This window comes from Boleophthalmus pectinirostris, unplaced genomic scaffold, assembly GCF_026225935.1.
Source record: "Boleophthalmus pectinirostris isolate CB_2022bp ecotype Guang Dong unplaced genomic scaffold, ASM2622593v1 HiC_scaffold_20, whole genome shotgun sequence".
NCBI lineage: Eukaryota > Metazoa > Chordata > Actinopteri > Gobiiformes > Gobiidae > Boleophthalmus > Boleophthalmus pectinirostris.
In genome coordinates, this window is record NW_026571153.1 from 28,178,183 (window position 1) to 28,184,757 (window position 6,575).

The window sequence follows — 6,575 nt, forward strand, 5'->3', positions numbered from 1 at the left end:
CCACACACACCGCTCCACACACCGCTCCACACACACCGCTCCACACACACACACACCGCTCACACACACACACACCGCTCCACACACACCGCTCCACACACACCGCTCACACACACACACACACCGCTCACACACACACACACACACACCGCTCACACACACACACACCGCTCACACACACACACACACACCGCACACACACACACCGCACACACACACACACACCGCTCACACACACACCGCACACACACCACACACACCGCTCCACACACACCGCTCCACACACACCGCTCCACACACACCGCTCCACACACACACACACACCGCTCCACACACACCGCTCCACACACACCGCTCCACACACACCGCTCCACACACACCGCTCCACACACACCGCTCCACACACACCGCTCCACACACACCGCTCCACACACACCGCTCACACACACACCGCTACACACACACCGCTCCACACACACACACACACCGCTCACACACACACCGCTCACACACACACCGCTCACACACACACACACACCGCTACACACACACACACACACCGCTCACACACACACACACTACACACACCGCTCACACACACACACACCGCTCCACACACACCGCTCACACACACACCGCTCCACACACACACACACCGCTCCACACACACTGCTCCACACACACTCACACACCGCTCCACACACACCGCCACACACCGCTCACACACACCGCTCCACACACACCGCTCCACACACACACCGCTCCACACACACACACACCGCTCACACCGCTCCACACACACCGCTCCACACACCGCTCCACACACACCGCTCCACACACACCGCTCCACACACACCGCTCCACACACACCGCTCCACACACCGCTCCACACACACCGCTCCACACACACCGCTCCACACACACCGCTCCACACACACCGCTCACACACACACCGCACACACACACACACCGCCACACACACACACACCGCTCCACACACCGCTCCACACACCGCTCCACACACACACACACCGCACACACACCGCTCCACACACACACACACACCGCTCACACACACACACACACACCGCTCCACACACCGCTCCACACACACCGCTCCACACACACACACACACCGCTCCACACACACCGCTCCACACACACCGCTCCACACACACACACACACGCTCCAAACACACTCTGTGGTATTATCAAGGACGCACAATGAAGAAAAGGCTCATTTAGGAAGTGAGCAGGGGCGGGTTTAGCAAATGTGGGGCCAGGGTAAAGCACAGGGGCCGTTTACAACATATTTATCCATGTTCATAAAGAGGAGGTGTTACACTTGTACTGAGTATGGACGGATAACATGTAACATATTTATATCACCAGCTTATCTACCTTTTATTGTTTATAAATAGGCTATATTCTCCAAAAACACTGGGCCTCATTCATGAATCTTTTCTTAATTTTTTTTCCAAAACTTCCACTATAAGAAAATGCTTCGAGAACTCTGCGTCAGATTCACAAAGCGTTCTTATGCAGACAAATTCCTTACCAGTTGCGCCAAATTCACCAACACTCTGCTATGAACACCTCCATGCTCATTTACATTTATTTACAAGGAAAATGAATCTGTATTTGGTTTGAAACGCCCTCTGAACTTCCAAATATGGCCAATATGGGTTTGGTGTTATGACATATGAAAACCCGAGAGAGAGAGAGTGATGAGGAGGAGGTGGAGCATCTACAGCAGGCATGTCCAAACTATGGCCCGTGGGCCAAATGCGGCCCTCAGACAAGTTTTTCTTGGCCCTCAGGTTTCCAGGTGAAATGGCCCAAATGACCTGCATCAATTAAAAATGAACTTTTTACTGCAAGTTTTTGAAAATCTACTTTGATAAAGCTAATATTGAATATTTAGTGTGTGGTTTTAAGGACCTGAGCATGAATAAAGACTGATGGCTCATTTGTCCTCGATTCGTTCATCGTGTTAAACCTGCACATATTTCAATTATTTACTGTATACAGCACCAGTCTATGGCCCACAGCTTCATCTGTGTTTAGAGATGTGGCCCTTAATGAAAAAAGTTTGTACACCCCTGATCTACAGACTATGACTGTTTTACAGCTTCAGCGGAGATTTCAAATGTCCAAATAGACACAGGCTCTAAAAAACAACTCATACATGTTGGATCACACAGTCATCTGTCTATAGGAAATAATTTAAGAAAAAATATAACTTACAATCATGGAGGTATGAGAATTTTTAGGTCCAGTTTCAGAGTAATAATATTCTAAAACAGTAGATTTTTTTGTTCTTGCGAGTCCTGACTGTTTGTAGGATTTGTTCTTCCAGAAGATAATTTTGAGTTAAGAAAAAGTTTTGTGAATGTCACAAATGTTCGTACAAAGGGCTTAAGTACAAATCTGAATGAATGAGGCCCAACGTTTTGACATGTTTAATAAGGTTGATTTTTCAAAAGGGTTACACAATTTTATTAGTTTTTTGAATTTTTAAGTTAGTGTTAAAATGCCAAAAAACCCTCCAGTGTCCAAAAGATCAGACTGGGCCAAACTCGTACAGAGCAATAAACGCCAGTGCCAGCATCGCTAACTTAAAGAAAACAAAAGGCAAAAACAGGACAGCCGCTCCCACCAACACAAAAGACTAAAAGTACAGCTAACACACAGATCATATCTATAGTACATGATCCACCTACATGATCCTGTTTGTTTCCCCTATTTTGTCCATCGAAAAAATCCTGTTCATAATATAGAGACTGGCTCCAAATTTGTGCTTCATGAGTGGAGCTGAACGCTGTGGGTGTCGTCACACTTGCTTAGTCCACTTTTTTTATACAGTCTATGAGCTAACAGCAGGCATGGTGTGGTCTGCACCAGGGATGTCCCCATCACATTTTTTTGCCCCTGATCCGATACTTCCATAAAACATTATGAAATGAACTAAGAGCACCATCATTGTTGAAAATCTTGACTTTTCACAGTCTGGTTTTGGAATGTGTAACTTAGTAAACTTAATGAACTGAACAAAACAGGAACCAGACCAGAATCAGATCAGACCTGAGACTCGACTCTGCACAATCTACACTTTGTATATTTGATATTATATGTTTGCATGTGCATTACATTTGAAACATTTAGGCTCATCTATGAAATCCAAATAATACAAGATCTTACCAAATAAAAATGAAATGACAGAAGCCCCACAGCCTCTCCCCCCCGCCGCCCCCACTCCCCCGCCCCTCCACCACATCCACAAACCCACTGCAGAACGTGCACCGCTACATCAGTCCCACCGCTCAATAGACACTCCATACTGCTGGACTCACCCTCACCGCCAATAGCACCAGCTCTGCTGCACAACAGTGCTGTTTGTTTTGTTTGCAACAAACAGCGCCGTACAGGTGTGAACACGGGCCACAGAACCACAGGTAAAAGCATCCGAGCACGGCACAGCCCAAAAATCCCAGAGTGAGTGCGTCTCTAGTACAGCAGGACAGCGCTGACTCGAAGTACCTGAGCAAATCCTGCTCCTCAGAAAAACTGTTGTGTCCTGTGTGTTATATGCGTATATTATTTATCCGATACCTGATCGGACCATAACGTCTGAGTCCAGATCGAGAGCGCAGATCGGATTGGGACAACCCTAGTCTGCACCGAGCAGCAGCCAGAGCAGAGGAACATGAGCTCCAGGTGTGAGGAGGGCGAGATGGTGCACAGTGAGAACGAGCAAGAGCCAGAGAGTGCAGCCTGTACTACGACCAGACCCACCAAAACATACAAATAATATACACACCAGATAACACACAAAGGCACACCAGCATCTAACAACATGGTTAAAAGCTCAAAATGCTAAATGGTCACATTTTTATACAGCACTTTTCCACCTTCAAACCACTCAGAGAACTTTACAACAAGGAACCACTCACACATTCACACACACACTCACACACCCCCGTACACAGACACTAGGGGCGAGGTGGGTTAAGTGTGTTGCCCAAGGACACAACGACAGCATTCATCTGTGGAAGATGTTTGATGCTGAGTGTGGGATTCGAACCTTTGGATCAGTGGACAAACCCTCTACTATCTGAGCGACTGTCTCCCTAAAGTCACCTCGAAAGTCAATTTTGCACAACATGTCTCCCCTGTGACCTGAAGTAAACACAGACACGACAACTACACGTGAAGTCTCTTTCCTTTGTTTAAAAACGTCCACAGTTTGTTATACGGCTGCTTGTATAAGTTGAGTGCAGTACCCTCATGTTTGTACTTTCCATGTGTCTCTGATAATAAACCGCATCAGTAAAGACGATACGCTTTTACTGCAACGGGCCAACGCTCATGTGTGAACGTCCCAGATATTAGATAATACTCATGATTCTGATCTGTATCTCAACAGATACAACTGACAACTGAGCTGAAAATACAGTGATAGTAATAAAGTAACGCTCAACTGTCGAACTACCACCACAAAACAAACATATATTTATCCAAATCTTATTATGATTTTATGCACTATTTTCTGATCTGTGTTCTAATGTTGTTTCCTCATCACAAACTGACCTGGAGGTGTGTTTTGTTTCATTCACAAACACTTAAACCCAGCAGATTTAGGTCTTCTCTCTGTTCCACCTTGTGATGTCATGTAATCAGTGTTGGGAATGTTACTTTTAAAATGTATTCCCCTACAGATTACAGATTACATACCCCAAAATGTAGTTTGTAACGTAATACGTTAAATTACTTAAAGTGAGTAACGTAATCTGAATACTTTGGATTACTTGATTTGCTGTAGAGAAGCAAAGACCAGGAAATCTTCACATAAGATGTTTTGTTTGATAAAAGAAAATAAAAAACTCAGACTTTACTGAACCAGATTAAAAATATTATTGATAGAAGAGGAGGAGACATGGTCTGCACGGCATGGTTTAGTCCTGTTAAATCCTGTTTGAGACATAGTTTAGACCTGGTTTTAGTCCTGGTTTAGACCTGGTTTTAGACCTGGTTTTAGACCTGGTTTAGACCTGGTTTACCACTCACTGAAACAGTAACCGAATACAGTTACTCATAATTTGTACTCTGATTACGTAACTCTGGTACATGTAATCTGTTACTCCCCAACACTGCATGTAGTAATAAATAGGGTGACCAAACTTTTTTTTTGCGTCCTGTCCTGGGCATCTGTTTTTTGTTTTTTTTTTTCATAAAGTGATGCAAATGTCCGGGTTTTCATTTCCTTTCATTGGGCCATTAAATTGAGCGTCTCTTTTAGCTCTGTTCACTCAGAAGAAGCGAGCAAACACAAACAGTCGGTCAAACTGCAACATGCCGAAGCGCAAATGTGCATTTAACGATGACTTGGACGAGAAATTCTCCGTTTTCCGTCTCGGTCTGGACAAGTGGGAGGCCACGTGCACAGTCTCACACGAGGTGAGAGTAGCTCAGTGTCGTAAGGTGTCACCCCTGGGTTTTCACAAATGGAAATATGGTCAACCTAGTCATAAATGAAGTGCTCCAGTGTGTTTTTAAACTCCACACAACTTCACTGGAGTCATTTGGATAATTTCACCTCTGGAATTGCAAATCTAGCCGTTAACCTGAAAACTACCACTCAGTGACATCACAAGATGGAACAGAACATTCTGGGCTTTGCAGATGTAGACAGACTAATGATGAAGGGTTACTCAAAAATGTGAATGAAACAAAACATAAGTCCATGTAGCTAAACTATTTACAAGAACAGTGGTTGCAAAAGAAAATGCAAAAGTTTAGTCTTTCTTTTTTACTTTTTTCTTTCTATTTTTAACATAAAGATTTGAACTGGAGTTTGTCTTAAATATAAGTTGAGTATTTATAACTTCATATTGATATTTTATTTACACTGATGTAACAGTTTAGCCATGTTTGGGACCGGCACAATTAACTGAGTATCTCTCCTCATTCTCAACCACATGTGTATTCTCTGTGGTTATAGACAGTATCACCTAAAAAAAAAATTGGTTTTCCAAGTTTTTGATGAGGGAACAATATTCTAACATGTCTAAAAGCTCATAAGATGGAATATTGCATAATACAATGTAACCGGGTGGTTAGCAGGGACTATATTTTACCACCGAATGCATCCGCCTTTGCATCCACCTGTCTTTAAGCGGTGTTTCTGTTGACGACATTAAAGGTGTTATCTGGAGCAGGTGGTGGTGACGGCGGCTGCTCCTAACGCTCTCCAGGCTCCATGCAGTGTGCCCCCCTTCTAGAGTCCAGGTAGAGGCTCTTGGTGGTGGTGGTGGTTGATGGCGTTTATGGGGTAACTTGTGTATTTTTGAGTGGCAGATTACGATGCTGTTGTAACTTCTGCTCTCAAAGTCTCTCCCAAATTGAATTGAATTCTCTCACAAAGTCTGAGCTCAAATTTTGCCCAGAATCTCCTTGTATCTCCGAGTATTAGTGTAGTTCTAGTGCTTATACTGTATTTATAAGGCCGATTTGTCTCAGTGATTCACAAAAAGATGTTTAGAAATTCCAAGTTTGTGGCGTTGTGAGACGAGGCT